Here is a 20,951-nt window from a genome sequence, read left to right as displayed (position 1 = left end):
TCCAGAAGGGCAGGATGTTAGCTGATACCATCTAGATATTCGCCATATTTTCCTGTTTTGATCCATGTGTCCCACGCGTTTAAAAAATGACCTATTTAACTCCGTGATTCAAGCATGACTGGGTGTGTGTGGAATGTCAGTCATTTCTTTCTGATTTTAAAAATTAGTTCTGACCATTTCCATACAGTAAAAGTAGAGTTGAAACTACTTCATCCCGTGGGGCAGATTACCAGAGATTCGTTTGCCGGAAGGGTTGCATTTGTTCAGATTTTTAAACCTTTTCCTAAACACTGTCATTCATTCTTGCAAATTAAAACCACCTGAATTGTTCACATCAAAAACTTCGATATAAACTTGCAGGCTGGCTGTCCCAGACTCCAAGATTAGATTTTTCAGTTCCGTACAAGGACCTCTTTGAGAAACTCCAATGAACTCATAAAATACAGGATTTGAACAACGGTTGAGTAAGTTTCTTTGGTCATTTTAATGTGGCGATTTCAGAGAAGGGAACGCCTGGGCGCATCTTAAGAGAGAGAAGTATTTCTGTTAGGAGTTAAAACACATCATTCAGATGTCCCTGTGGCAGCATTTCCTGTTTATCCTATTTAAAGACATGGACGTCATTAAGATTGGAGTTGGTTGTTTATGGGCGGAGGCGGTGTCGGGATGGATAGATCCTGGTGGACATAGTCTAGGATCTGCAGTGAGAATTTTTTATTATTCTGTGCTGTCTTCAGATCTCACCTAGTAAGTGGACAATGCGGCCATGCATTCATTAGCTTCTGTTTACGGGGAGATGCTCAACAGCAAACCCACCTCCCCAGAAAAGTACTTCCAGGAGTTTGTATCATTCACAGTAAGAGCCAAAGGTTAACCATATCCCCTTGGGCAAATCAACTTCTACAAAGTGCGGATACAGACAGTTCCCAACTTACCATGGTTTGACATGATGCTTCAATTTAAGATTTTTCAACTTTACAACGGTGTAAAATTGGTATGCATTCAGTAGAAACGAAAACTGTACTTTGAGTACCCATACAACTTTTCTTTTTTTTTTTTTTTTTGAGATGTCGTGTCGTTTCATTCTGTTGCCCAGGCTGGAGTGCAGTGGCACAATCTCAGCTCACTGCAACCTCCACCTCCTACTTTCAAGCAATTCTCCTGCCTCAGCATCTCAAGTAGCTGGGATTATAGGCGCCCACCACCACACCCAGCTAATTTTTCTATTTTTAGTACAGACTGGGTTTCACCGTGTTGGCCAGGCTGGTCTTGAATCTTGACCTCTGGTGATCCACCGGCCTCCCAAAGTGCTGGGATTATAAATGTGAGACACCGTGCCCAGCCCCATACAGCCATTCTGTTTTTCATTTTCAGTACAATATTCAATAAATTATGTGACGTATGCAACACCTCATTATAAAGTCGACATTGTGCTAGATGATTTGTCCATCTGTTGGCTGGTGTTCTGAGCACTTTGAAGGCTGGTAAGGCTAAGCTATGGCGTTTGGTAGGGTAGTTGTATTAAATGCACTTGTGACATAAAATGTTTTCTTTTTTTTAATGTGTTTTAATTTTTTTGAGGGAGGGGCCCACTGTGTCACCTAGACTGGAGTGCAGTGGTTCCATCATAGCTCACTGCAGTCTTCACCCCAGGGGTTCGAACAAACCTCCCACCTCAGCCTCCAGAGTAGCTGGGACTACAGGCATTTGCCGCTATGCCTGACTAGTTTTTAAAACTTTTTGTAGAGATGGGATCTCACTATGTTGTCCAGGCTGGACTTGAACATCTCAGCTCAAACGATCCTCCCGCCTTGGCCTCCCCAAATCTTGAGATTACAGGCATCAGCCACCACACCCTGTCCTGCGCTAAATTCTTTGAATGACAGCAGCACTTCCTATGCACTAGGCATGGATTAACTTAGTTGATTGTCCCTCAACCCTATGACGGGAGTGTCGTGCCTGATGTCATTTTACAGATGGTGTATTAGTCAGGGTTCTCTAGAGGGACAGAACTAATGCAATAGAAATATACATAGAGAGAGGAGTTTATTAAGTATTAACTCACATGATCACAAGGTCTCACAACAGGCCGTCTGCAGGCTGAGGAGCAAGGAGAGCCAGTCCAGGTTCCAAAACTGAAGAACTTGGAGTCTGATGTTCCAGCATCCACCTTGGGAGAAAGATGTAGGCCAGAAGACTAGGCCAGTGTCTCTTTTCACATTTTTCTGCCTGCTTATATTCTAGCCACAGCGGCAGCTGATTAGATGGTGCCCATCCAGATTGAGGGTGGGTCCGCCCCTTCCAGTCCACTGACTCAAATGTTAATCTCCTTTGGCAACACCCTCACAGACACACCCAGGATCAATACTTTGTATCCTTCAATCCAATCAAGTTGACATTCAGTATTAACCATCACAGATATGGGTAAACTGAGGCACTGAGGATTTGGACGGGGGCAGCCGGCAGCAGAATCTGAGCTGTCTTGTAGCTCTCTCTCAGAAGACTCCAGTGAGCATCCCGCTCTATCCCAAGCCTTGTCTTCTGAAAATCAGAATCATCCCTCCTCCAAGTGTTACAGGAAAGGGGTCCGGATCCAGACCCCAAGACAGGGTTCTTGGATCTCGCTCGATAAAGAATTCAGGGCTAGTCTATAAACTGAAAACAAGTTTATTAGGAAAGTAAAGGAATAAAAGAATGGCTACTCCGCAGAGCAGCTCTTAGAGCTACTGCTTGCCCATTTGTATAGTTATTTCTTAGTGATATGCTAAGCAAGGCTTGGATTATTCATGCCTCCCCTTTTTAGACCATGCAGAGTTCCTGACATTGCCGTGGCATTTGTAATTGTCATGGTGCTGGTGGGAGTGTAACACCGAGGACAACCAGAGGCCACTCTCATCACCATCTGGGTTTTGGTGGGTTCTGGCCGGCTTCTTTACTACCACCTGTTTTATCAGCTAGGTCTTTATGACCTGTATCTTGTGCAGACCTTCAGTCTCATCCTGTGACTCAGAATGCCTTAATCATCTGGGAATGCAGCCCAGTAGGTTTCAGCCTTCTATTGCCCAGCCCCTATTCAAGATGGAGTCGCTCTTGTTCCAGTGCCTCTGACACAAGTAGCGCCCCTTAGGGAGGTTACAGGAGGGACTGGAAGGAAAGTGAGGTCTGGATCAGGGCCCTTCTGTGTGAATAACATGATGTACATGCAGCAGCTGGGTATGTCCTGGGTAAAAATTAGTTAAATGCACAGGCGACCCTGTTTCATCCCCAGCCATCACCAGCTGGAAATGGAGCACATTCCCAAGATCCCAAAAACATTCTGCAAGGCTGGTGCGATGATTGCTACGAAGTACTTAAGAAAACAGATTATTGTTCAGGATCAATAGCTAATGCATGTGGGGCTTAATGCCTCTGTGACGGGTTGATAGGTGCAGCAAACCACCATGGCACATGTTTACCTATGTTACAAACCTGCACGTCCTGCACACGTATCCTGGAACTTAAAATAAAATAAAGAAGACAGAATATTGTTCACGGTTAATATGCTGTAAATCATTATGATGATTACTAAATTATCAATACAAAACAAGATAATAGCAAGACGGCCATATTCCTAATAGAGGTTGATGTTTTAGCAGCCTCACATTTCCACTGTATTTAATTAGTATTTGCTGTCCAATCCAGAGGGGCATGAAGGAGCACGAGACAAAATCAGGTCTTCTAACAGCTGAGAAGAAGCTGAGAACCAGAAGTGGAAACCCCAAAGGGCAGCGTATGAAATGTCATTTATTGAGGGAAAAAAAAAGAAAATGACAGAGTTCGATAGAAGAAATAAGCACTAGTGTTTAGATAATCAGTAGGGTGACTTTAGTTTACAATAATCTATTGTAGATTTCAAAATAGAAGAGTCGGAATGGTTCTAATATGAAGGAAAGACAAATATTTAAGGTGGATGGATATCCCAAGTAGGCTGATTTGATCTTTACAAATTATATAAATGTATTAAATTATTACATGTACCCTGAAGCTATGTACATCTGTTATGCATCAATTAAAAATAAATTAAAAGAAAAGGATATATGTCCAGGATATACACCAGCTAAGACAGTCTCTTCCAAGTCTATTGTACATTATTCCCTTATCAGATTTGAAACCTGAGAGTTCCCTGACCCCCCCCTCACAGGATGTGCGACAGGGGTGTGTTTGATCTGTTTGACCGCCGCACACTGAAACCTCTTATGGGAGGCAGAACTTGCAGACGGGCAGGTGCAGCAGCTAGTGTGAGTGTTTTTGAGCTCTGGGCCCCACGGTAGCATCTAGGGATGGGTGTCTGCGACCCCCGAAGCCCCAGTGGGCGTTTTACAGTGCTCTTTTAGCTCTGCCATCCGCACATGGCTTAAGCGTTAGCCAGCTCAGTGCCGTCTTGCTACCCGGGTTCTTGTCCAGCATCCAGGAAGAATCAGGTCACACGAACCAGCTGAAGGATGGTAAATGCGGAAGACTTTGTTGCCAGATGGAGATGACTCTTAGCGGGATGGTTGGGGAGTTGGAAAGGGGATGGAGTGGGAAGATGATCTTCCCCTGGAGTTTGGTTGTCCTGCGGCTAATCTCTTCTCCAACCATCCCCAGCTGAACACCTCTCAGTGTTCAGATGTTCCTTCTCTTCTCTCCTTCTCTGCTGTGCTGCTCTTTGGTTCCTCGCCTTTTCTGCTCATCTGTCTGTCTGTACATGGGGTCTGGGGTTTGGGGTTATATGGGTACAGGACAGGCAGGCATGGTGGGTCAAAAGGCAACATTTGGGCACAAAAATAGGAATGCCTGTTTCCATTTAGGACTACAGGTTTCCAGGCTTGAGGGCGGGGCCTTTGCTGGGGAACTGCCCTCTTCTATCTAGTATCTTCCTGCCTCCTGTTCGTATCAACATGACTTAAAATGTGTGTGCATTTGTATAGAGCTGTGTTTCTATGTAAAGACTAAAAAAGACTTATGAAAAAGATCACTCAGAGCTCTGAACAGTAGCAAATCATATTTCTGAGTACTTCCTGTTGAGTAAAGGTAAGTGAGGATTGTGGCAAGTATTTTTCATTACTTGCTGCATTAGGTTGTCACAGGCTGTTTAGTTTACTTCTAAAAATTGGGATATGGGGAAGTTGTGGGCCGGGCACAGTGGCTCATGTTTGTAATCCCAGCAGTTTGGGAGGCCGAGTTGGGCAGATCACTTGAGGTCAGGAGTTTGAGACCAGCCTGGCCAACATGGCAGAACGCTGTTTCTACTAAAAATACAAAAATTAGCCAGGCATGGTGGGGGGTGTCTGTAATCCCAGCTATTCAGGAGGCTGAGACAGGAGAATCGCTTGGACGCAGGAGGTGGAGGTTGCAATCAGCTGAGATCACACCACTGCACTCCAGCCTGGGTGACAGAGTAAGACTCCATCTCAAAAAAAAAAAAAAAAAAAGGAGAAAAACGTTATGATGATCGCCTAAGGTGAGAAGCCATACCATGCCAGCGTACAGAACCCCAAACCACGCCAGCCTCATCCTACGTCTCAGTTATATTTTTCTTGACTTGCTTCCATTCTGGTGCCCCCTCTCTCCCTGCCCCCTCCTTCCCTGCAAAGGATCTAGCAAATTTTTAGGTGTGGAAAGGGAACCACAAATGGGTCATTTCCCTGCCATTGTCACCTTGAGCATGTAGCCATTTAGTGCAGTGATTCTCTGTCTTTGATGTGCAGGTCATCACCTTGAAGGGAGGCGGTATTAAAAGCACCACCCCGTCCCCACCCACTGAGGTCTTTATTCAGCAGGTGTGGGTCAGGCATTTGGGAGCTGGGAGACCTGCATTTTAAGAAGCACCCCAGGTGATGCCCAAGCGGAGCTATGTACTTCTTTTAAGAGATGATGACTCTGTGTGCAACCATGTGGTTACCTTTGCGTGGAGTCTCATGGATCACTGCCACAGTGGGGAGGCAGCTCTGTGCTCTCCAATTCGGTGATGTGTCATTCACTCTATGCAGGCCCAAGGTGACACCCCCAGATACAGATGCTGCCATCCAGCCATTCTCAACCAGGGATCATGTTTATCCACAGGGACACTTGTCGATATCTTGAGGCTTTGAGTTGCCAAACTGATAGCAGGGATGCTGCTGGCATCTAGTGGGTGGAGCCCAGAGATGCTGCTCAACACCCTGCAGTGCACAGGACGCCCCACAGAAAAGAATGATCCAACCTCATATGTCAGTAGGACTGAGGCTGAGGAATCTTGCCTTAGCATGAGAGATCCTGTCTGTCTGTCTGCCTATCTATAGATCTATCTATCGTCTACCATTATCCATCCATCTGTCTCTATTATATACACCCATCATCTACCTAATCTATCTGTCAATGATTTTCTGTCATCTATTATCTATCTATCTATTTATCTATCTTTCTACCTACTTCTCTATCCAATTCTCATCTCTATTACCTATCTATGTATCTATGTATCTATCTATGTATCTATCTATCCATCCCTCTGTCAATCTATCTATTTATCTAGCAGTCCATCATCTATCTATGACATTCTTCTGCTACCCAGGGATAATTGTGTTCCTCCAGTAACACTTGGCAATGTCTGGAAACAATTTTGGTAGTTGCACTGGGATGGGTGTTCTCGCATCCGGTGGGTGGAGACAAGGCATGCTGTTCAACACCTTACAGTGCACAGGACAGCACCCATGACAGAGAGTTATGCAGCCCCAAGTGTCATTAGTGCTGTAGTGGAGAACCTGCTGTTAGTTGTAACTTCTAACCCTGCGAAAGGGGACAGGTTGGAAATGTCATGCTCCTGTATACTGTAGGAGGTATAGTTGTCTGGAGGTATAGTTGTCCTGTACAGTATAGGAGGTATGGTATATTTGTCTGGGGCATTTCTAAATGGATCTTACTGTCAGAATGCACTTGTAGGATCTTTTCCCCATAGGGCATAGAGCCATGGCACATATAGCCCAGAAGCTAAGCATTCCATAGTTTCCTTGTTGGAGTAGGAAGGGGCTGTGCAGAAAAAGTCTATGGCTGTTTGGCACCTGAGTGTGAAGACATCTGGCAAATATTGGAGCCAATTAGCAGACAAGCACGGAGTCCAAGAAATGTCTCCCCTTTCTTGGATAACAACTGACCCTTCCTGTGAGGGCCCCCCTCATTCCAGCCATTTTCCTCTTTCTCATTGGCAGACAGGGGGTAGAAAAGTGGGGTTCTGCCTGCAGGTGGGGCTGTGCCAGACACGGCTAAGCTCCTGGGGATTCCCCCGATGGATCAGGGGCCAGAGGCACCTAAACCTGTGAGTGATGTGTGCAGCCACGGTGCTGAGGCTGGGAAACTCTGCTGTAGTCTGTGAATCCCAACCTCTGGGAATGCTTCAGAATCTGCATGTGGCCAGATTCTGGGCTGATCTGGAATTTGCATGTGGCTAGATTCTGGGCTGATCCAGGCATGGAGGCGTGTGCCTGTAATCCCAGCTACTCGGGAGGCTGAGGTGAGAGAATTGCTTGAACCTGGGAGGCAGAGGTTGCAGTGAGCTGAGATTGTGCCATTGCACTGCAGTGAGCCGAGATTGCACCACTGCACTCCAGCCTGGGCAACAGAGCGAGACTCTGTCTCAGAAAAAAAAAATTAAGGAAGAGTATTATTGAGGGCATAGGCCAGGCGCGTGATGTTGCTGAGATGAAACTGTCTCTCCAGATTCCCAAACCCTGGTTATCTCCACTGAACCAGGCTGTCCAATGGCATCCCCATTGTAATTGACCATGTTCCATGGTTTAAATCTGTTGTGAGCCAAATTGTACCCTCCTCAATTTTACAGATGGAAGTCCTAACCTGCAGGACCTCCAATTGTGACTGTGTTTGGAGATGGGGTCTTTAAAGAGGTGATTCAGGCTGGGTGCGGTGGCTCGTGCCTGTAATCCCAGCACTTTGGGAGGCTGAGGCGGGCAGATCATGAGGTCAGGAGATGGAGATCATCCTGGCTAACACAGTGAAACCCCATCTCTACTAAAAATACAAAAAAAAAAAAAAATTAGCTGGGCGTGCCTGTAGTCCCAGCTACTTGGGAGGCTGAGGCAGGAGAATCGCTTGAACCTGGGAGGTGGAGGTTGCAGTGAACCGAGATCACACTACTGCACTCTAGCCTGGGCGACAGAGCGAGGCTCTGTCTCAAAAAAAAAAAAAAAAAAAAAAGAGGTGATTCAGGCAAAATGAGGTCACTAGGTTGGGCCCTGATCCAACAGGACTGCAGACCTTATAAAAAGATAAGATGAAGACACAGACATGCACACAGGGATGACCCTGTGAGGACTCAGGGAAAAGATGGCATCCGCAAGCCGAGGAGAGAGTTCTCAGGAGGAACCAGCCCTGCCCACACCTTGATCTCAGACTTCCAGCTTCCAGGCCTGTGGGAGAATCAATGTCCACTGTTTAAACAGCCTGGTCTGTGGGACTTTGCTATGGCAGCAGCCACAGTGGACAAACACATTTGTATTCCAATGAATGAGTTACCGCTGTAAGGGTTGAATTGTGCGTCTCCAAAATTTATATATTGAAGGCCTAATCCCTAGGACCTCAGAACATGACTGTGTTTGGTGATGGGGTCTTTAAAGAGGTGAGAAGGGTACAATGAGCTCAGGAGGTTGTGCCCTGATACAATAGGACTGGGGTCCTTATAAAAAGAGTAGATAAGGACACAGACACACACAGAGAGATGACCCTGTAAAGACACAGGGAGAAGAGGGTGTCTACAAGTCAAGAAGAGAGGCCTCAGGAGGAACCAGCTCTGCCCATGCCTTGATCTCAGAATTCCAGCCTCCAGGACTGTGGGAGAATAAAAGTCTGTGGTTTGTAAGCCACCCAGCCTATGGTATTCTGTGATAGCAGCCTGCAATGGACTAAGACATCTCATAAGAAGAGCAGATGAGGACACAGATACGCACGTAGAGGGACGACCACGTGGGGACACAGGGAGAAGACGGCGTCTACAAGCCCAGGACAGAGGCCTCAGGAGGAAACAGCCTTGCCCATATCCTGATCTCAAGACGTCCAGCCTCCAGGACTGTGGGAGAATCAATGTCTGTTGCTTATAAGCCACCCAGTCTATGGTATGCTGTGACAGCAGCCTGAAATGGACTAAGACACCTCATAAGAAGAGGAGATGAGGACACAGACACACACAGAGGGATGACCACGTGGGGACTCAAGGAGAAGACGGCATCTACAAGCCCAGGAGAGAGGACTCAGGAGGAACCGGCCCTGCCCACACCTTGATCTCAGACTTCCAGCTTCCAGGACTATGGGAGAATCAAGATTGTTGTTTAAGCTGCCCAGTCTTTGGGATTTCATTGTAACAACTCTGGGAAGCCATTACCAAGTCTCTGTCCTGCAAAGTGAGATCCATGGATCTGCAGCCTTGACATCCCCTGGGAGCTGATGAGAAACACTGTGTCTTGGGCCCAGACAGACCTGCTGAAGCATAGTCTGTGTGTCACCCATGTCCTGAGGGATCCGTATGCATGCCACTCTGGGAAGATGGGTTTACAACACACCATCAACCAGTGCCTCATTGCATGGTCTGCGGTATTTTCCTCGAGTTTTCCTTGCACCAAAGATGTCTTGCTTTTTGTGATGAATGATCATTCCTTCCTCTTTGACGACAAAATACTTCGATCTCTGCAGACACCGTCTGTTGTGTTACAGACAGACACTGAGGCCTGAATTCTCATTACCAATGTTTGCTCTAATAGAGCTTCAATCTGCAACTGCATAATACGGTCACTGGGAAGTCAAGAACGGGGCCAGTTGGTTGACCTTCTGGGGAGAGGCTGGGCTGCTCAGATGCTGAGACCGTGGAGGGTTCAGGGGTTCCGAGGAGCAGATCATGCACCAGGGCGGCCTGCTCAGCTCTGGCATCTGCAGCCCCAGTGAGCTTGAGCATTAAGGAGTCCCTGGATATTCATGTTGAGGTGTGGAGGAGGAGACTCCAGCTGTGTTTGATTTCCTGTCCTGCTGGAAACATAAACTTCATAACCAAGTAGAGAACAGAATGGATTTCATTTTATCCATGGGGATAAACTGGAACCCAGCCCTCGGCAAACAAGGCCCACCAGGAATAAGATTTCCCCATTGGGGCAGCAGCCTTCCTTGTCACTTTCTGTTGCAACCTACAGTCCTAACCTAGTCATATGATTGAATTTTTTTTACTCTGTGAATCATGCCGTCCTGGGAGAGAGTGAGATGGAGCAAGGACACCCCTCTTAGGGACCTGCCAGGCACTCTCCCTAGCATGGAAATAAAGGAAAACCTTGAGTTCCTTCAAGGGAAATTCCAGGCACCTCGCTGGCCTTGAGAAGTGCATGGAGCAGCTTGATAAGCAAGAAGGTGATTGTAGTGTAGAACAATAGCCAAGGAAGTTAGAGCCTCAATATGTTTAGTTTCCTGTAAAGACTAAAGATAACATCCTTTTTTGAGATGGAGTCTTGCTCTGTCACCCAGGTTGCAGTGTAGTGGTGCAATCTTGGCTCAGTGCAACCTCCAGCACCTCCTGGGTTCAAGTGATTCTCACGCATCAGCCTCCCAAGTAGCTGGGACTACACGTGCACACCACCACGCCCACATTTTTGTATTTTTAGTAGACACAGGGCTTCCCCATATTGGCCAGTCTGGTCTGGAACTCCTGACCTCAGGTAATCTGCCTGCCCTGGCCTCCCAAAGTGCTGGGATTGCGGGTGTGAGCCACCATGCCCAGCCAAGATAACATCTAACTATATGGCCCTGAATTGATTTTCAGGAACCCAGACCCCCACCAAATAAAAAATGCCATCTGCTGGCTCATAGACGTTGGGTAAGAGAAACTGAGGCCTGAATTCTCATTAGAAATGTTTGTTCTAAATTCCTTCCCAGGGGCGTGTGGCGGTGGGAGGGGGGTGGAAGGGGGTGCGGGGAGGTGCTGGAGGAAGTCACACCAATGGCCAGAACTAAGATTGATTTCTGCTGACCCCAAATGCTCAAACTTCGCCTCTTTAACCGATGACAAATCAGAGAAACTTTGAATCCACATTAAGCCCCTGCTTCCAGGTATCCCGCCTTTTTAGATCAAAGCAATGTATAGCCTGCATGTATTATGGCTTTGCCTGTAACCTCTGCCTCCTTGCCATTGAAAACCCTCACCTACTGGCCACCCAGGAGGTTGGGTCTTAAGGCATCAAGGAGGTTGCTTGATGCCCTCTAAATAGCCCGGAATAAATGCCTCACTTCCTCACGCTGCAATCCCAATGGCAGTGTTCGGCTTTACTGCACAGGGCCGGTGGACCTCAGTTGAGTTAGTGGGAGGTGTTCGAACCAGAGCAACTCCAGCTTGAGTAGGGGCTGTGTAAAATGAGGCCGAGAGCCGCTGGGCTGCATTCCCTGATGGTCAAGGCATTCTAAGGCACAGGATGAGATAGGAGGTTGACACGAGACACAAGTCATAAAGACCTTGCTGATGAAACAGCTTGCCGTAAAGAAGTCGGCCAAATCTTACCAAATCCAAGATGGCGACGAGAGTGACCTTGGGTGGTCCTCACTGGTATCTTCCCACCAGCCCCATGACAATTACAAATGCCATGGCAATGTCAGAAGTTACCCTATATGGTCTAAAAAGAGGAGGCATGAATAAGCCACTCCTTGTTTAGCATATCCTCAAGAAAGAACCATACAAATGGGCAACCAGTGGCCCTCGGGGCTGCTCCGTCTATGGAGGAGCCATTCTTCATTCCTCTGCTTTTCTAAGAAACTTGCTTTCATTTTATGGACTCTCCGCAAATTCTTTCTTGTGCAAGGTCCAAGAACCCTCTCCTGGGGTCTGATTCCAGACCTCTTTCTGGTCACAAGTTCAGTCACAAGAACCATTATCATATGCTTTCTATATATACACATAGGTATTTTTTAATTGCTGAACTGGAGTCAAAGAGAAACCTTAGGATTTGCCTGAAGGAAGTCAAGATTTGTCCTTCTCGGGGTCCCTGTGCCAGCTTTGTAAAACCTCGGAACTTTCCCCTCTGTGGGCTTCCTCAAGCTGAGGAGGGCTCTATGGGCTTAGTACCCACTAGGTGGCTTCATCTGCAGCAGCTGACCCAAGAAAGTTGATTTAAATGAACCCACACTTCAGAGGAAACCAGTACAATCCGATGTAAAGAAATAAAAAATAGGCCGGGGGCGGTGGCTCATGCCTGTAATTACAGCACTTTGGGAGGCCGAGGCGGGTGAATCTCTTGATGCCAGGAGTTCAAGACCATCCTGGCCAACATGGTGAAACCCCGTCTCTACTAAAAATACGAAAATTACCTGGGCGTAGTGGCATGCACCTGTAGTCCCAGCTACTCAGGAGACTGAGGCACTAGAAGTGCTCGAACCAGGGAGGCAGGGGTTGTAGTGAGCCGAGAGTGCGCCATTGCACTGCAGCCTGGGCAACATAGTGAGATTCTTTATGAAAAAAAAAAAAAAAAAAGGCTAGGCACGGCGGCTCACGCCTGTAATCTCCGCACTTTGGGAGGCCAAGGTGGCTGAATCACGAGGTCAGGAGTTTGAGACCAGGCTGGCCAACATGGTGAAACCCCATCTCTACTAAAAATTAAAAAAATTAGTTGGGCATAGTAGGGGGCGCCTGTAATCCCAGCTACTCAGGAGGCTGAGGCAGGCAGGAGAATCAATTGAACCTGGGAGGCGGAGGTTGCAGTGAACAGAGATTGCACCATTGCACTGCAGCCTGGGCAACATAGTGAGGTTCTGTATGAGAGAAAGAGAGAAAGAGGGAGGGAGGGAAGGAAGGAAGGAAGGAAGGAAGGAAGGAAGGAAGGAAGAATGGAAGGAAGGAAGAAAAGAATTGCTTGAAAGGGCTTTGTTTCTCCAGGGCACGCAGATCAAAGGACATTGGATTGAATAATGAAACAGAAGAGCCTGTCTGAATTTGCTAATGTGGTTGCACGTCCCGTAATGATTGCAGTTGGCTCTAATTCAGTTCCGTGGTGTATAAATTCTGCTGGCAATAGCTGTAATTGGGGTCAGGGATTTAGATAGTCTCTGTGTGTTCCTTTTCATTTTCTGCTCAGAGCCTGCTGGGAGCTGATTTTCTTCTTTAAAGCGAGGTAAATAATTCAGTGGGGAGCAGAGGTTTTGCTGTGGGTCCATTGCTCTCCTGTGCTGCGTGGCAGCTGTGCTGGTGGCAGCTAATGTTCAGTGGGCAGTGGCCTCGACATTGCATTATTATTATTCGAGCAATGGTACTGTTCTTTGCTTTGCAAAATTGCTGTTTGTTATATTGACTTTCTGGGGTCGTGGCCCCTGAAGCATTACTGAAAATCATGGACATGAAGCAGATTTATTAACTGGAGAAAAGACATACAAATGTATTTAATGTGTATACACGGGAGCATTCAGAATGAAGACCCCAAGTTACAAGGGGAGATTGTCTATATTTATGCTTTGGTTCATCCAAGTCTGGACAGCTGTGTAGAAATAGGGTTGGACAAAAAGGGCCTGATCCAATGCTAATGGCCTGAGTGGGGAAACCCAGCCAGGCCTGTGTGTCTAGATTCTTCTTGGCCTCTCTCTCTCTCTTTTTTTTTTTTTTTTTTTTTTTTGAGACGGAGTCTCACTCTGTTGCCAGGCTGGAGTGCAGTGGCACAGTCTTGGCTCACTGCAATCTCCACCTCCCAGGTTCAAGCAATTCTCCTGCCTCAGCCTCCCGAGTAGCTGGGATTACAGGCACGCACCACCACGCTCAGCTAAGTTTTGTATTTTTAGTAGAGACGGGGTTTCACCATGTTGGCCAGGATGGTCTCGATCTCCTGACCTCGTGATCCGCCTGCCTCGGCCTCCCAAAGTGCTGGGATTACAGGTGTGAGCCACCGCGCCCAGCCTGTGCCACTCTTTATACAGATAGGATAGAGGGAAAGTTAGATTCCTGTTTTTAGGTTTTATGGCTGGCTTCGGGGGGAAAGGCGTTCTTCTTTCTGGGACCCGTCTTGGGGAAGAGGGATTCTAGTTCCTTCGGTGCCTTAGGGGAGAATGGGACTCAGAGACAGGGGGGCTGGAGAAGTTCCGAGAGAAACTTCTGCTTCTGAGGCTGCTGCTGAGGCCTGCACTTGGCGGTATTGTTTCGTAAGCCTGAACCACGTGCAGGTCTGAATCAACATAAAGAATTTGGGTGGGAGGCAGGGGAACTCCAATAAGAAGCATCTTTGAATCCGGCAGGGGTGGAATTTGGGCCCCAGAGGGGTTTGGTGACTGCAGGCTACGGAAGAATGCTTCAAAGTGCTGTATCACATGGCTTTGCTCCGAAGGGTCCCGAGCACAGCTTTACCGGGGGCTCATGTGTAGCGCTCGGCCCACCCGTCCACCAACAGGAGCCACTTAATCGACATCTCCAGGATGCCAGCAAGCGAGGACCGTTGTCATAGTCCCAGCACAAAATGAGGCTGCTTTCTTCTTGGGGGTTTAGGGATCCCAGACCACAGGGATTTGATTAAAAGCTGCTCAGTTCACTAACTATAAGCAAAGCGAATCGGAAACAGATCTCCTGTTCCTGCCCCGTCTTATGTTCCCAGTGGAAAATAAACCCCGTGAAAGCAATAGCGTCACGTGCAACCCGACCTTGGAGACAGAGACCCCACAGTTAGCGCTGTCTACCTGGGACATCTCCCAGCCCAGGGGTCTTACTCCAGGCCCGTGAGGGCCCCAGCCGTGGCTTTGCTGCAACTTCCCTGGAGAGGAGAGCGGACAGGGGGCCCTGCCTGGGAGGTAGATTTCCTGCCTGGCATGCAGGACTGGACACTGTCTCAGTGCCCAGGCCGTGTGATGCTGGCCGGAGTCCGCCTGGTTTATGTAACGAAGTCTGGGTGTGACCAACAACGGCCTCGTGTGTGTGAGTCACGCATGCAGCAACTTCTGGCTGCAGTGCAACCCCTGAAACCAAGCAAAGCCTAAAACCCCCAGGCTCCGCTTCCTCTGTGACCCTCCCCAACCCCAATTCCTGTCATCTCTCAGGGTCATCCGGAGCATCTCAAAGCTGAAGGAGCCTCCGCTGCAACCTGGCCTCCTGTCTGCAGCCCTCCCGTGCCACCTGCCTGTTTTATGCAACAGCATTTCAGAGAGGAGGGGCCGGGAGGGGAGAGATAACACCGAGGCCTTCGGTTATTTAGGGCAACAGCAGGGAGTGGCCGGGTGCACAGATTGGAGGAGATTAAGTGGTTGCTGAGGGGATGCCTGGGATTGCTGGGATGGGCGGAGACATAACACAGTGAAAGATATTGGTCAATGGTGAACACAGATTGGAATGTAAATTCTCAGGGTGTGTGCATAGCCGGGACGCTTCACTTTGGCGTCCTGGACAGGTGTCTCGACTGGAACTGCTGGCAGCCTTGGAGGGGAGATGTTGCACAGATCCAAGAGGCTGACACGGTTCCTGTCCCCCAGCCCAGTCTGAGCAGCTTGGACCATGATGATCAAGAGCGCTGGAGGAGGCCAGGTGCGGTGGCTCACGCCTGTAATCCCAGCATTTTGGGAGGCCGAGGCAGGTGGATCACTTGAGGTCAGGAGTTCGAGACCAGCCTGGCCAACATGGTGAAACCCTGTCTCTACTGAAAATACAAAAGTTAGCTGGGCGTGATGGCATGCACCTGTGATCCCAGTTACTCAGGCGGCTGAGGCACAAGAATTGTTTGAACCCAGGAGGTGGGAGTTGCAGTGGGCTGAGATTGTGCCACTGCACTCCAGCCTAGGCGACAGAGAGAGACGCCATCTAAAAACAAAACAAACAGAAAGAAAACAACAATAAAAAAAAATAAGAAGAGAGCTGGAGGGAGCAAAGATTGGCTGGGTTGTTCTTAAAGGCGAGCCTGTAGTGATCGCCGGTAACAGAGAATGTCATCTGAGAGGGACGTGGGGGCTCCCAGAGTTTAAGAGAAACGGCCGTGTGGGATTTGACCTGTGATGGCACCGCCAGCTCCCAGCCTCCAGTCTGGGCCCAGGGGCAGCTGCTGTGTGCACCCTGGGCTCAGAGTTCCCCTTCCCTCCAAGGTTTGTGACTTTGTCCTGACTTAGGGATTCCTGTCTGGGGATGCGTCTTCTGCTCTGGAGAGGCCCTAATTGCCTCCACAAGGAGCTGCAAAGCCTGCCCGGGTGGCATCTGACTGGAGCCATGCCACAGCCTATACAAATCTATGTTGGAGCCCTTGAACCTTCCCCCAGAGCAAGCGTCACCCAGACAGACCGATTTTTAGGAGGGAGACAGACATCAGAGCGGGGGAGACCCAGCACCTAGGGCTCACCTGGTTCCCCCAGGCTTAGCCTCCTCCAGGGCTTAGTGTTTGAGTGAGAGATTGTCCCCCCTGGACAATTCTGTAGATTCTGACTCTGCTCCTGCCTTGCCCTGAACTTCCCAGAACCTCAGTTTCTTCCTTTGGGAAATATGCATGCTGGTCATACCAACATCCTTGGGTGGGCAGATGAGACTCTTGGGTGCCTGGCATTACTGCAACAGAACTCAATGCATAGTAAGTGCTGATTCAATGTGCTCCTGGCTGCATCCTCTACTTCCTGATAAATTCTCTGGTGGTGTTTTCTCTACAAGGCTAGTACTGGCAGGGGCAAGTGAGGAACAAGATCAAGGTGTGCATATATTTCAGCAGGAGGGACCCTTCACCCTCACAAATTCTGCAGTGTGTTTTTAATGATGTGTCACAAAGATGTGAATGTTCTCTTCTCTCTGCTGCAGACGCATTCATTAGATTAACTGCTTTTGGATCAGGTAGGAACCTCAGCTTGTCCACACAGGTTGCTTCCTGACCCTGTATTTGTCAGTGTAGGCTAGCTGCTGTAACAAACAGCCCCCAAAGAATTAAAAGTTTATCTCTTGTTTGTGTTGCAGCCAGGTGAGGTGGCAAAGGTGTCCTATGCTCCATATAGTCTCTCAGGCATCCAGGACCCTCACATTGTTATGCTTCACCTTCTTCTAGGGCAGCCCCTCTCAACCTAGACTCTGTGTGTGTGTTTGGGGAGTGGGGGGGAAATGCCTGTCCTAAACTGTGAGTGGGACAGTCCAGGAGAGAAGTCTATGTGCTTGGAGAGAGGCTTCCTTCAAAGTTTCCTGGCCATGAGCAGGAATGAAGCTCTGACACAGGTTGCAACGTGAACGCAACTGAAGAGCATCATGCTCAATGAAAGAAGCCAGGCACAAAATACCACATATTGTAGAATTCTATTTATATGAAATTTGCAGAACAGACAATTCATGGAGACAGAAAGTGGATAGTGGTTGTCAGGGGCTGGGGAGGCGGGAGGGGAACTAACTGCTGAATGGGGACAGGGGTCTTCTTTTGGGTGATGAGTATGCTCTGGGACTAGGTGGAGGTGGTGGTTGCATCTCCCACGTAGCTCATGGTCAGGTTAGTTTTAGTGCTCTGGGCGACCCTAGGCTTGCAGGAGGAGGGGAGCAGCATGAGGTGAGGAACAAGGGGGATTCTGGCCTTTCCATCATGGGGTGACTTATGCCCTGTTTGCTCCCAATAGGTCAGAGAGACTTTGATTTGGCAGACGCCCTTGATGACCCTGGTAAGTGCCGATATTTCAAGGGGAGCCTTCCCTTTTCAGCTTGGATCTAACAGCATCAGCTGTATAGTTACTTTGGGGTTGGATTGGGCCAGTGTTGGGAATTTCTTGGTGTTGAGATCTCTGTTCTTTGCAGGAGATTGCAGACACCTTGAGACAAACCTTTACACACTCTCTAAAAGTCTCAGACTCATTTCTTGGTAGGTCTGTGCTTCTAAACCTGTGGTTTAGGAATATGCTAGTATTTTATTATTTTATTTTACTTTATTTTATTGAGATGGGAGTCTCGTTCTGATGCCCAGACTGGAGTGCAGTGGTGCAATCATAGCTTACCACATAGCCTCGACTTCCTGGCTCAAGTGATCCTCCCACCTCAGCCTCCCAAGTAGCTGGAACAACAGGTGTGTGCCCCCATGCCAAGCTAATTTTTTTCTTTTTTCTTTTTTGTAGAAACGGATTCTCACTATGTTGCCCAGGCTGGTCTTGAACCCCTGGGCTCAAGAAATCCTTCTACCTTGGTCTCTCAAAACACTGGGATTACAGACGTGCCTCAACATGCCTGGCCCAGTTTCTGCTTTTCTTACACTTCAGTTCATATCCCTCATTGTCCCACACCCCGATCCCAATCCGTGGCCTCCAATCTCCCCTCCCAGAGCACACTTCATTCCGTTCTCCCCTCAACTTCTCTGGTTACCTTCACTGACGGGGCTGTGAGTTTTTCTTCTCCAGGGCACTGAGGACCTGGAATCTTCCCATTCTGTGTTTTCATCAGTCCAAGTTCAGCTAGAACCTTTCTGGCTGACCAGAATGCTGAAAATATGTGTCCTGGGCCCTGCAGAAAGTCCTGCTTGAGGCAGATAGTCTAATTGAGATTCAGGTGTATTCAGACCGCGGTGGGTGGGAGAAAGGGAAAGATTTGGTTTCTAATGCAGGCACAATGGAACCAAACATTTATTTTGAAAGAAAAATAAACTTTTGTGTACACAGAGGAAGAATCCATTGGGCTTTAGCATTGGGAACAACTGGTTGACCAGTGCAGTTACATAATGGTGTTTGTTGGAGGAAGAGAGAATGATAACCAGATCTGATCCTAAAAAGCCAACAACAAGATGATAGGAACTCATCTCTCTCCCAGTTTTCTGCACACAGTGATGTTTTTGCTAATAATTATCCTACAAAGCAGATACAAAATTGTTGTCAGTGCAACAGGAAAATGTAATGACTCACCCCAACATGGAGATGCCATTTCTCCCATGAAGTTAGAAAAGGTGAAGGTTGAATCCTACCCTGTCAAGGCAGATTGAGGGGTGGGGGTTGGAGGCAGGTGTGTGGTTGCAACCACTTTGGAAGCATTGGGGGATTATCTCCAAAATTCAGACCGAGTGTGTAGCACCAGCGTTTGGTCTGGATAAAGAATGAGGCATATCTGCAAGAGAACCCTGTGCAATAGTGAAGGAGGGGCTGGCTGGTAGGCTCAGATACAGAACAAGACATGTTATTGATCTGAAAGATCACTGACATGTGACCCAGGAGTTCCACTTCTAGACAGATACCCAAGAGAATTGGGAGCAGGGACTCAAACAGTTATTTGTGTACCCATGTTTGCAGCAGCAATATTCACAATAAGCCAAAGGTGGAAACAACCCCACTGTCCATCAGGGGATGAATGAATGAACAGAATGTGGTCCCTCCAGGCAACAGAATATGATTTGGCTGTTAAAAAGGAAGGGGGTTCTGATGCATGCTACATGAGCCTTGAAAATGTGCTCAGTGAAAGAAGCCAGGCACAAAAGGCCACAGGGTGTAGGATCCCATTAATATGAAATGTCCAGAATAGGCAGATTCAGAGAGACAGAAAGTGGATTAGTGATTGTTGGGCTGGAAGAGGGGACAAAAGGGAGGGACTGCTCGTGGCTATGGGGTCTCCTTTTGGGGGGATGAAACTGTTCTGGAACTAGATACAGGTGGTGATTGTATAATATTGTGAATATATGAAACACCATTGAATTGCACACTTTAAAATGTCAAATTTTATATGTGAGTTTCACATTAATTTTTTAAAAATCACATAAATAAACTTCTTTTCCACTCACCTGCTACTACCTTTTCATTGCTCACCTAGAGGACTGCCAGTGTCTGCAAACACATCTTTGAATGCATCGTTTTGCTACCAAGAACCCCCCATGAATGGGCAGGCATGTGCCTGTTCACACACAGCCCTTCCTTATGGGAAGGAAGTCCCAGTGCAGAGGAAGCACAGTCACCTGCATGGCGACTGTGGGGAATTCACTTTTCACTGTCTATACTGCCTGGGCTTTAAGAAACTCTGTGAGTGTGTATCACTATTTTAAAAAATCGTTATAATTTTACATTTTAAAAAGAAGACGGAGAAAGGAAGGATGGGAGAGAGGGAGGGAGGGTAGGAGGAGGGAGAAAGGGAAAAGGAAGAGAAGAAAGAAAAGAAGGAAACAATGAAAGGACGGAGGAAAAGAGGGAGGGAGGGAGGAAAAAGGATGGAAACAAGGAGGGAAGACAAGGAAGAAGAGGGAACGATGGAGGGAAGGAAGGAAGAAAGAGAAGGAAGGAAGGAGAGAAGGAAGGAAGAAGGGAGGGCAGGAAGGGAGAGGGAGGTGGCAGGAAGGAGAAAAGGTGATGAGAAACCTATTAAAATACAGGACATGCGAAACCACATGCCCCGTTTGGAGGTTCAAGCTCTCCTTCTTGCAGTCTCTGCATCCCCAGTGAATGTCCCCACCACACACAAACCCCTGTGTTCCAGCCGCCTCCTACCAAGGCAGTGCTAGGCTGTTATGTAAACCGTGCTTTCAAATACGGTGTTTCCTCCGTTTGGAAGAAGTCTGGCCATGGCACAGCCCTGAAGCTCCAATTTTCCCAGCCATGGCCGACTCCACCTCCTTTGAGCCATCTTCCTCAAACCTCCTCCTGCCCTCGTCTGCCCATCCACACTGCACACCCAGGTTCACTAAGCAGGGCAGTCACAGGCTGCACCCTGAGCACTCCTGACCTGATATCCACATCCATGCAATACATATTTGCTGAATGAATAAATGAATGAATGAAAGAAAGGGAGATAAGCCATCATTCTGGAAGCTGCAAGTCTTTCTCCTTCTTTTCTTTTGCCTCCCCCTGCCTCACCCTCCACCATCCAGCCCTGTGGTGGCTCTACGGGCAGGTGGCTCACTTACTTGTCTTGGATGTTCTCAGCTACTTTGGCCATCCTGTGGGCATCCTCACAGCCTCAAGGGTGGATTGTTTTTGAATGGATTTTAAGGGTGTTTTCTTGCCTTTTTTCTCAATTCAACATGGAATTTGTGTCTATATCATTT

General features: G+C 47.9%; 1 long non-coding RNA gene across 2 annotated transcripts in view; it reads left to right on the top strand.

Annotated features, from left to right (window-relative positions):
* LOC129138908 (uncharacterized) overlaps positions 1-20,951 on the top strand; it is a 34,007-nt gene that overhangs the window by 7,270 nt on the left and 5,786 nt on the right. For both annotated transcript variants that reach the window (XR_010155024.1, XR_008542141.2), the window contains one exon: positions 17,566-17,607. This is a non-coding gene — a long non-coding RNA (uncharacterized LOC129138908). The remainder of the gene's footprint in view (positions 1-17,565; positions 17,608-20,951) is intronic.

This window comes from Pan troglodytes, chromosome Y (assembly GCF_028858775.2).
Source record: "Pan troglodytes isolate AG18354 chromosome Y, NHGRI_mPanTro3-v2.0_pri, whole genome shotgun sequence".
In the NCBI taxonomy this organism is placed as follows: Eukaryota; Metazoa; Chordata; class Mammalia; order Primates; family Hominidae; genus Pan; species Pan troglodytes.
This window is presented reverse-complemented; position numbering and strand designations above follow the sequence as displayed.